Source organism: Tiliqua scincoides, chromosome 2, assembly GCF_035046505.1.
Source record: "Tiliqua scincoides isolate rTilSci1 chromosome 2, rTilSci1.hap2, whole genome shotgun sequence".
NCBI classification, from domain to species: domain Eukaryota; kingdom Metazoa; phylum Chordata; class Lepidosauria; order Squamata; family Scincidae; genus Tiliqua; species Tiliqua scincoides.
Genome location: NC_089822.1, coordinates 223970066 through 223981558, shown reverse-complemented (window position 1 = coordinate 223981558; position 11493 = coordinate 223970066). Strand labels below are relative to the sequence as shown.

Here is an 11493-nt window from a genome sequence, read left to right as displayed (position 1 = left end):
TAGAAGCCTGGTGTCATCCCTGGCAACTGGAAGACAAGGTGCTTCCACACCTCCCCCATACAGAGGGGATTCGCTTGAAAGCCTTTAAATGCAAAGGCCACTGGACTCTTTAAAATACACAACACAAAATGTTCCTTTCTGCTAAGAAAGTGATGTCGCAAATGACCTTATTAAAAGAAGGTAAAGGGCTTGTTTACTTAAAGCTCTTGTTCAAAGAGAGGGGAAAATGTGGTTTAGGGCATTTTTCTTCCCCCTTTCTCTTTTCCTCCTAAATGAGATTGAAATGCAGTTTTACATTTTCAAGGAGTGGTGCCCTTTCTACCAGGAAATCTATTGACACTCCAATCAACGGACATGTTCTGGTTACAAGAATTGAGCATCAGTCAGAAGAAAGGCTTGCAAACTGCATCCAGCGAATACAAAAGATAATAGCATCGGAAACAGCTGGGAGAGGACCAACAGAGGAAAAAAAATGCCTCTGTATGGATGCCAGCAATTGTGTGGGAAGTAGGCTGGGAAGACAGAAGAGGTTCAAAAGGGCAACACTAGGCACATGTGACGGATTCGTGGATGAACTGAAGTGTGGGCTCGAGATTCTAAGTAGTGATGGCAAGATATGTCCAAGTCAGAGGAAACAGAATTTCAGTGTTATGACATCAACAAAAACTTCATAGAAAAATCCACATGATCCACCCACCTTCAATGAAGGTTTCCAAACTTGCTTTGTCTCCCTTTTAACCCAACTGTGGTTCAGCCTGTAAGCTGGTGCTCCCTCTGCTACCAGTTTCACCAATGAGCCGTATTGAGGCGGTAGCTGCAGCTGCCGGAATAGAGTAGGCAGTGCCTGCTCCCATCCACTGTCTTGGCAGCTGCCTCACCATGCCTCGGCTGCCTCTGATCATTGCACGTATAGAACCAGCATAGAGAAGTGGGTGCAGAGGGATGCGGAGCCTCAGTTGGGCTGTGTAGGAATGAAAGGAGGCAATTCCTACTTGAATAGCCTGTTCACACATTCAACACATGTACAATCTGTGCATCGTGTGCGCATGATAGTTGCTCTGTCCATGCGTACAATTATTCGCACATGACATTCCACACACAGAGAGCAGGAAACGCAACCTATGCTGCACTTTTTCAAGGTTTCAGTCCCTGTATTAACATTTAAAACAAACGTGTGCAGCCCACCCATTCACACAAACCATGTTTGCGCATGCAGGCACCTGGTTGCATGTATTGTGCGTAACATGTGAATAGCCCTGTTGAATGTTGAACTATCAGAACAGGCATGCAGGTGTAGATCAGCCCCTACTGAGACTCCACCACAGTAGGTCAGATAAGTCTACTTCAGATTTTGCCTTTTTTCTCTTTGCATTTTCCTTTAGCTTCTTTAGTCTGAATTGTCCTCATAACAAATGAAAGAGGAGACCTTGCATTATTGAACATGAGGCGTAATGGGTGGGTGTCAAGCATATACAGTAGAGAAAAATAGCTCTAGCTTGGCTTGACTTGGCTTCTGACCTATTGGACCAGGATTCCGTTGCCCAAACTACCTCCCAAAACACAGGAGTTCCTACACCTGATTTCATTATGATTTTGCTTCAACCTACCTGAGTGAGTGAGTGAGTGAGTGAGTGAGTGAGTGAGTGAGTGAGTGAGTGAGTGAGTGAGTGAGAGCCCAATCCACTCTGTGTGCCGGTTTACCGCTGGCGTGCACTGTTGCAAAAGTGCCATAAAGCACATTTGTGGGGTTTCTCACCAACCCAGAGCCAGAGCTAGCCAGTGCCAGTGGTCCGCTGCATGGCGGTCGCCTGGACTGCCTAGTAGTAGAGAGGTGGGGGGGTGGAGGTGGGCAGAGGGTGGGTAGAGGATGCAAAGGAGGCATAGCAGGAGGGGGGCGGGACAGGTGGAGCTTGGTTCCACCAGATCCAGAGCCCAGTGTCAAACCTCTCGGTTTGACAGAGAACTGTTACTCTGTGCCTGCTTGATAGCAGGAGCAGAATCAAATAGCCCCATTGCAGGGCTACTTTCCTTACATATAGGAAGGGGACGAAAGTCCCCTTCTTCCAAGGAGGCAGCGGCAGCTGACAGGAGCGCATTGGATGCCACAGCAGTCATTTTGGCGCTGTGGCAGCCCTACACTCCAGGCAGTTCAGGATTGGACAATGTGAATATACAGCAACGGTGCACCTGCCCACTCCCAGCTCTTCACACACTGAAGAAGGCCGCGATCCCATGCAACTGTAATTAAGAGAAAGACCCATTGAGCTCACTTGTGCATAAGCCAGGGCTGTGTGTCAGTGTTCTAGCCTTGAATTTGTAAAGGGTTGCTTTTTGTCTAGTTCCCAGCTATCCTCTTTCCAGACCTACTTTCTTGATAATATGGTTTTGCCTTCCCCCCCCAAAAAAAAAAATTCTTTCTAGAATAAGAAGGGAAAGGGGGATGGGGGAGTTGGCTCTTTAGCCCCATTTTAAAAGTACAATACGGTATATTCCAGAGCAACACAGATTTGACTTAAGCAAGTCAAAAATGAAAATGAAAACAGCATGACACTGGCAGGTCAATCAAATATTTATCGAAGAACTCCATCCATTAACATTGCTGGTGCAAAGGGGGATAAAAGGTGAATGAATAAATCTGGATGTCTTCTCAAACAGAGAGGAGCATCCGCATTTGGAAAACTCATTTTCCATTTGGAAAAGATTAGTTATAGGATTCTTGCCTCTTCAGAGTTGTTGTGGTGAGACTGGGCTGGGGTGGATGATGTGCAGCGGGTGCGCACAGGGAGTCTTGGAGAAGGGACAGAGCAAGCACTGGAAAAAAAAAAGAAAAAGAAAAAAATGTTTGGATTATTCTGCACTATTTAGAATGAAGCCTGCCTACCTCCTCAGGCAAACGACTGTTTTTGCATACTGCAAGAAGGAGTTCCATGCCCTGAAAGGAAGAATCCAGGGGAGAGACAGGGTGTGTGTGCATATATTTATACAGCAGGAAAGGGCATCTAGTTCTGCATTCACAGGCAAGGCAGTTATTACAATCGGTGAAATGCCAGAAAAGGTTAACTCACAACAGCCATAACCATCCGGGAAACCTTAGGAAGAGTGAGGAATGGAGTCAGAGAGCCTATTTTTAGGATCATATGTTATGGTTTGATTAATATTTTAGGAGACAGTTATCAGATGTTAAAATACCAAGTGATTATTAGCAGCCCATTCCTGTACGTGCTGCCAATATTTTAACTGGAGGGGCCTTTGGTCCAGGCAGCCTGCAGGAAGCCCAGAGGAGCCAAGACCGGGTGTCCAACAAGACTGTAAAAGAGAAGGCGCGAGAGAAGATGGTCTTTCCTGTTTGAGGAACAGTGCTCTCTGCAAAGCCAGTCTCACACATGCAAAAAGGCAAAGCAAACGCTTGTGCTTTATTGGAAACAATCATAATATGGTTTGGAATGTTTAAATGAGCCCATTGAAAGAAGAGATGGTTGATGAAAAGGCAGAATCAGGGTTCTGATTACAGAAGTGAGATGTGAAGGGGGTCTGTTTGGCAACGTTTCCGAATCAGTGATTCACTTTAGGGGCATATACTTTAGGAGTCTCTCTACATTTTAAGCAAGTCATCACTTCTGAACATTAAATGAGGCTTTTTGTTTTCTGTCAGTTGATTTCTGGGTGGTTTAAGCTGGCACTTAAGGGGTCATAGCCCACTTTTAAAGTGTTTGCTTAGAAAGCAGAAGGTCCTGTGTTCAACCCACAGCATCTCGAGGTAAGGTTGTGGAAAAACCTCTGAGAGCCGCTGCCCACCAGTGGACAAAATATTGAGCAGGATAAAGAATGTCACTTTGTATGTTTCCAATAGGGTTACAGGATTTCAGTGGACCATCATAGCTATGCCTATCCTGCTCTCTTGCCTTTAACAGAAGCTGGAGTGTAAACGTTAACATGCAATAACACTTATCTTCATGCTGTGAAAAATGTCACCTGTGGATGTCTGAGCATCAGTCTGCTGTTACAGGGACACGAGCAAGCTAGACCGGATGTTTATATTCTGTTGTCATTTGTTGGGTTTCCTAAGCAGGTTTGAAAACCATTGGAGATTCTGAAGTGACAACTTCAGAGCAATGCCTTGCTCAAATCTAGGGAAGCAAATATGTTACAAAAACACTGACTTGCCACTCCTATTAGTATGGCAGCTGTGATTGTAATGTGATCAATGGGGGAGAATCTTGCAAAGGAAGCAGCCTTATCCTAAGATAGATCAGTGGTCCACCTTGGTCAGAGTGGTCAACACCGGTTAGCAGTGACTCTTCAGGCAGTGCGAGCCCAGCTAGAAAGCTGACTGAAGTGGTCACTTCAAGCAGCGGGTTGGGGGGAAGTGGGGAAGTGATGAAGATTTCCTGAGATCTTATGTTTTCCTATCTACTCGTTGCCCACATGGAATGCTAGGGACACTACCACGACTGGGGATGCTGGGACACTACTGATGCCACATGGGTTGGCAGACCTGGGTTCCAAAGACTTTTCCAGTTGGTCTATCCTCCCCCCCACCCTGTTTTGCCCCTCCCTGCCCCTTTTCTGCTCACCCGTCACCACCCTCCCCCGTTCTGTTTCACCCCTCCCCCTTTGCAAAGGGGCCCAAAAGAAACTTTGTACCATCTGATAAATTCCTCTCAGAGGCCCTGCTCTCAGCTCTGTTTGTTTCAAGCCTGTGCAGCAAGAGGTCACACACACACACCTCCTTCACCTGACCTGTGACTACCCCCTCCTGCTTGCTCTACCAGATCCTGTTGAAGCAATCAGAATTCTACCAATCCTGTTGGTTTCAAACAGGGTCGGCAGAACAAGAGGGAGTAGGTGGTGACAGACTTGGAGGTTTGATGAGGAGGGCATGGGGGAGCCTCGGGATCACTGTATAACTACTTCATCTCATCTCCCTCTTCTTGCTCACCTAGTTGCTTCTCTAAGCTGTCAGGCAAGTGAGGAGCAGGCAGAAGCAGCAGTGATGAGGTGTGCGTGAATTTTTTAGGGGCATAAAACTTGCAGGGGTGGCAGACTGCTCTAAATCAGACAGTAGATCTGATCAGGCTGTAATCCTATGCCCATTTACTTGGCAGTAATTCCCATTGATGTCAGTGGGCCATACTTCTGAGTAGATATGCATAGGCTTATGGTCTCAGGCTGCTCTGCTCAAGGGCTTCAAACAGGAATTTTTCCCCCCTCTGTTCTATCTGGAAATGCCAGAGATTGAGCTTTGGTTCTTCTCTATGCACTGTACCACTGAGCCATTGCCCTTTCCTCAAAGTCATATGATGGATAAGTCAGACCGTTAGAATAATCAGGGTTCCTAAAAGGAATCTGACATGCCCGGTTTATGGACATTTCATACAAAGTCCCATGAAAATATGCGTGCAGTTTTGTAAGGATTATGGTGAAACATAACATGTGCTCCCATCCTCAACCCAAGGCAAGCTTCTCTACTCTCACTGGTATTTGCCTGCCTCTGCTGAGAAGGCCCACTACAACCACATCACTGTGAAAGTTTCACACATCCATTTCGTCTCCCAGGTTAACTGCAATCACCAAATGAAGAAAAGATGGTTGTAATAATCACCATCATTATACCATGGACAGTGAATGGGATTCTGCTTGATTATTCCAAATGCATATATTGTAGTTTGAAACTTGCCATGCTGTGTTTTAGGTCAGAGCTCTGCAGTTCTCCTGACTGTGTTCTAAAATGAAGCACAAGAGGAGAAAACTAATGTGACCTTTTTCTACCACACATCAGCTCGCTATGCTAAAATTTCCACTGTCTCTTGTATCTTTTTCATGAGTGGGTGATGATGGACTTGGCTGGTCTTCTACGACTGGACTCCTGCCCATGTAGAGCTGGCTTAGTTTTTGTTGCTAAAACTATCAGGTAGGAGCTATGACTCAGAAAGTCGCCTGCAAATGTAAACCCACCAAATAGCATGGTGCCAGCTTTAAAAGCCAACTCCCCTAATCTCAACAACACTTCAGATGTGTTTCAAATGTACTTAGGACGAGCAATTTTAGAAATGCCATATTTGGCTCAGAAATGCATCTGAACAGGGAGGGTTTTTCATGTTATTGTTGAAAGAACATTGTTCTAAAAATGGTGTTGTTTTTTTTCTTTTCTCTCCAACACATATGGGTGGTCACATCTCAGGGCTATCACAATCTGCACGACCACAATTGTATCATTATATCTGATGACAAGCACATGAATACATTTACCAGGGGCTGGTTCATGCATCTTACGGTAGCAAATCCATATTTTGCCACCGAACCTACACTCATCAGAGAGTCATGGCAAGTATTCAACAGCATAAACCCTTGATGACCAAGATATAAAAAGGAGAAATTAGCAAAATGATCTTTGGCTCATGAATCTGCTTCTTTTCCAGCTTTGGGTAGGAGTGGCATGGACAGGGTTCTTCAATGTTATTATTTCTCCACTCACAAAAAAATAATAAGCTGAAGAAACAATCAGTAGTGATTGATCAAAAAGTTATCTGAGCACACCTTGCAATACAAAGCTAGATAGGATCTTGGACTACAAAAAGCTCTTCTCTTCAGATTAAAACCTGAACTACAGAGAAATTTAAGTCCCTCTACATTCTACCTCCAATGCTCCCTTCCTTCCACCTGCCTTCACCAAGCCCCCTCCTACTTCTTTATCTTCTGTTTGTTGGCAACCTTCAGTCTCGAAAGACTATGGTATCACGCTCTGAATGGTGGTTCTGGAACAGCATCTGGTGTGGCTGAAAAGGCCAATTCGGGAGTGACAATCCCTTCCACACCCGGAGCAAGTGTAGTCTGTCCCTGGTCTGTCTCCCTGGCTGTGGGCCTTCCTTCTTTTCCTCTTAGCCTCAGACTGTTGGCCAAGTGTCTCTTCAAACTGGGAAAGGCCATGCTGCACAGCCTGCCTCCAAGCGGGCCGCTCAGAGGCCAGGGTTTCCCACCTTTTGAGGTCCACTCCTAAGGCCTTCAGATCCCTCTTGCAGATGTCCTTGTATCGCAGCTATGGTCTACCTGTAGGGCGCTTTCCTTGCACGAGTTCTCCATAGAGGAGATCCTTTGGGATCCGCCCATCATCCATTCTCACGACATGACCGAGCCAACGCAGATGCCTCTGTTTCAGTTTATCTTCTGTGCTGCTCCAACTATTGTGTGAGAGAGGGGTATCTCCATATCTTCTCTGATGCCTGGCCCGTGTCAGTCACACTGGTAATGTGACATTCCCCAGCATTCCTTACCTTGGGCATGCAGGTATAGTAGCATGTCAGGCATCCAAAAAGGGCGGGAAGAGAAGTGGGAAGAGAGACGTTCCACTGCCACAACCTCCACAGCAACAGCAAAGGTACACTTGTGGAGAAAGGGGCTAAGGGAGGCAGGAGGTGGGTGGGAAGGCAAGGGAAGGGATGTCGCACTGAGCTCCAGTCGCTCGTCTGGTGCTAGCCCAGTGCTGGCCACTGCTAGACTAGTACTGGTGGAGCACCGGCACCAGGGCCCACAAGCATGCCTTATGCACGTTTGTGACAGTGCGCACCAGTGGTGAGCTGGCGCGCCGACCTCAGGATTGGGCTCTTAGAGTCCAGTCCTATTCATCCAACCCCCATCAATGCAGTGATGCTGATGAAATGGCTACCACTGCATTATGCAGGGGGCAGTCTCAGAGGTCTATTCTGGGTAAGGCAATATTCATTCCCTTACCCAGGGGTAATCTTCAGTGGCACAGGAGAGCCTAGATGAATCTGCTAGCAAAATAGTTGACACAAGTCTGTGTGGACCCACACCATGGGATTGAGCCTGGGAAGGGAGTTAGAATTCAATAGCTGCTGCTGAACACTTTTCCTTTGTGTACCCAATCAGCTCATTCCCCCTCCTTTGTCACTTCCCCATTCTACCCTTCCCCACCCTCATGCTACCTCTCCCTGCCCTGTTGAGCCTTCCCCGCCACCTTTTCTGCATTGGCAAGTCCTGGATGACCTGTTGGTATATGTGGGTAGGCTCCATCCTTCCTAACAGCGCTCTGGCAGCAAGCACCTCTGCATGCTCTCATTTTTAATTACAATTTTGTGATTTGTGTTTCTCTGTTTTATGTTTTTTTCTTTTCAGTACAGTTTTCCAAAATTTACACATTTCACAGAAAGTGAAGTGCAGTAGGAACCTTTCTAGTTATTTGTATTGGTTCCTACAACACCTTGGGGGTTTTGTGCTGGAAACACAGTGTAGTTCCCAGGTGCTTGTATAGCAGGAAATACAACAACCGTTATCAGTAGGAAACTCAGTAAGCTCCCCTGAGAGCTTGTGCTGGGAAATGTAAAGTAGCCCAGGGAATGTTTTAATTGGGGGATGCAGTGTGTCCCACAGGAACCCCTGCAATTATGTGGGCCTTCGAAGAGCACTCATGCCAACTCACCCTGTTTGAGAAACGGAATAGACTCCACAGTACTCAGAATACCAACAGCAGAGTTCAGAAGTTTCATTTTGGTGCCAGTGCTACATGTTTGGCTAGCATGAAAAAATGGGCCTTTAGGGAGCAATTCTACACAGCAGAATTCTGGATATTGCAGAGTAGGTGGAATGATACATGAGCTTTCCATATCCATTCTTGGGTTTATGAGAAACGTGTTTGCAAAAAGTCTGTCGGAGTTCGGAAAGGATCACAGAGGCAGACCTGAAGAGTGGGTCATCTGCTGCATTGTTTTAAAGCCACTGAGCCACAGAACGCAGGCATGTGCAGGAGTTTGGGGAAAGGTCATTTATTAGCAGGGCCATTGGAAGATGTGAGCCCCTGGCTGGCAGTGCAATTGAAAATCACTGATCTACTGCAACCTCCTGCCCCGCTCCAAAGTGAGATAATGATGGCTGATACCCAACTATAAGCAGTCTCTGCAATCAGGGCTGCACCTGTGGAGCCTGTAAGAAAGCCAATAATCATGTTGGTCAACTGCTTGGCAAGAAAGCAGTGAGGAAAAAACTCAGCCCAGCCCTCCTTGTGCTCCTCCCAAGCAAACAATTGGTGCTATCGCTGTTTCTTTTTCATAAGGCTCCACATGCATATATCCAGGAGCTGGGCTGTTTGCAGCCACGGTTCCCCACTCTGCTAGGTAACACACGGGGAAGTTTATTTCCATATATGCACCACATCTAGAGGAATCAAGGAGGATATATTTAAAAGTTTCAACCAAGATAAGAACATAAGAAAAGCCCAGCTGGATCAGACCAAAACCCCATCCAGTCCAGCCCTCCTGTATCTCACGGTGGCCCACCAGATGTCCCAGAGAGCACGCAAGACAGAAAGATACTTGTATTCTGGTGCCCTCCCTTGCATCTGGTATTCTGAGGTAGTCTAAAAGGAGGTTGCACATACCAATCATGGCTTGTAACCTGTGTTTGACTTTTCTTCCAGAAATCTGTCCAATTCCCTTTTAAAGGCATCCAGGCCAGATGCCATCACCAGATCTTGTGGCAAGGCGTTCCACAGACTAATTACATGCTGGGTAAAGAAATATTTTCTTTTGTCTGTCCTAACTCTCCCAACACTCAATTTCAGTGGATATTCCCTGGTTCTGGTTGTGTGAGAGGGGGAAAAAACACCCTCCTATTCACTTTATCCATCCCCCAAGAACTACCTGGTTGTACTAAAATGTACATGTGTTTCCAAATCCTTGTTAGCAACATAAAGGTCTAATTGTTCCTTCATGTAAACATATGAAGTTGTTATATACTGGGCCAGACCAGTATAGCATAGGAGTTAGCATAGGACCATATAGCATAGGATTGTCTACACTGAGTGACAGCTGCTCCCAACAATTTTAGATGGGAGTCTTTTCCAGTGCTGTTTGGAGATGCCAGCGATGGAACCCAGGGGCTTCTGCCTTCCACACAGGTGCTCTGCCACTGAGCCACAGGTACTCCCTTTGCTATCTTCTTTACTGCATTCTCAAACATTTGACAGCATTTCTTTAAAAATGTACAGATTCACAGTGGATGATGGGACATGGAATCATCAACGTGCTAGGAGATACTCCGCCTGATCCCAACTAGGACTTTGCAACCAGTTGATGGTTGGCAACCTTCAGTCTCAAAAGACTATGGTATAAGCCTACAGCACCCAGTATTCCCCGGTGGTCTCCCATCCAAGTACTAACCAGGCCTGACCCTGCTTAGCTTCCGAGATCAGACGAGATCGGGCATGTGCAGGGTAACAGTTGCTAGGACTTTGCAACGGCAGAACACAATTCCACTGTTGTAAATGACCAGGCTGCCACACGCACAATGCACCGCCAACACCATTTATGAACTTAAGAACATAGGAAGAGCCCAGCTGGAAAAGGCCCATCTAGTCCAGATTCCTGTATCTCACAGTGGCCCACTAAATGCCCCAGGGAGCACACATACTGGAGACAGGCAGTGGAAGGAACAGGGCAGGAAGAGGGAGGAACAGAAGGGCAGGCAAGAGGGAGGGGTGGATCCAGTGGCACCAGCATACGTCAGCACCCTACCCTTGTTCCCTCTCTTCTTCCCTCTCCTTTACTCTCCTTGGTTCTGAGCCAGCAAAATAGCTCCTGCAGATGGAGTCTTGTCCCAGGTTAACGGAACAAAAGTTCCTTTACATTGAGGAGACCGCTGCAACTGCCCCTCCCCCCAAAGCAGGATGCAGCATGCAGCTCTTTGTACAGTTGCATTGGCAGGAAGGTTTCATTAGGATTAGGCTGATTGTCAATTTCGCATCACTGGGGTGAATACACCAATGGTTTATTGTTATATACTTAAAATGAAGGCTTATTTATCACTTGAGCTAAGGAAAGGAATTTTTCCTGAACTGAGATAATAAATGCAGTGAGGCCTACTTGAAAGCAATGTCCAACAATGCTGGTACGCCCGTTAGGGCATAAACTCCTTGGGAGGTACAAAGAGAAAACATGAGAAGGCTGACCTCATGCCAGAAGAGATCTATTAAACAAAGCCTCACTCTGTGCTCCAAATCCAAATATATATCTCATAAGCAAGCTGAGCTTCCACAGATACATCTCTGTGACAGAAATAGAACTCAGGTGTTTCAAGGCTCTTTAATGAATTCCCAGGTTTCAGCTTGTCTAGAGAAGGGCCCAAGCTATAAAGTTCACATCCAGCTGAGGATGAGAATTTCAGATGTGCTCAGATTCAGCATCTCAGGGTCTTTTCTTAGGCGACCCTTTGCAGCTTCACACTTTTCCTCACATCCATACCTTGCATATGCAGTTTGTTACTGCAACAGGTTAGATTATAGCAGCTGATACAATTAATAGATGGAGTGGTTGTGTTGAAGACTTCCACTTTGGTGGCCCTGAGGATTTCATCAGCAAGCCTGAAAGGAAAAATGATTAAGGGCGCAATCCTAACCCCTTACGTCAGTGCTTTCCAGCACTGGTATAGCTGTGCCAATGGGACATGTGCTGCATCCTGCAGTTGCGTGTCACTCACGGACAC

The 11493-nt window shown here is 46.4% G+C and overlaps 1 pseudogene; it reads right to left on the bottom strand.

Annotated features, from left to right (window-relative positions):
* Nucleotides 1-10123: 10123 nt before the first annotated feature.
* On the bottom strand, nucleotides 10124-10240 carry LOC136642504 (5S ribosomal RNA; annotated as a pseudogene).
* Nucleotides 10241-11493: the final 1253 nt, after the last annotated feature.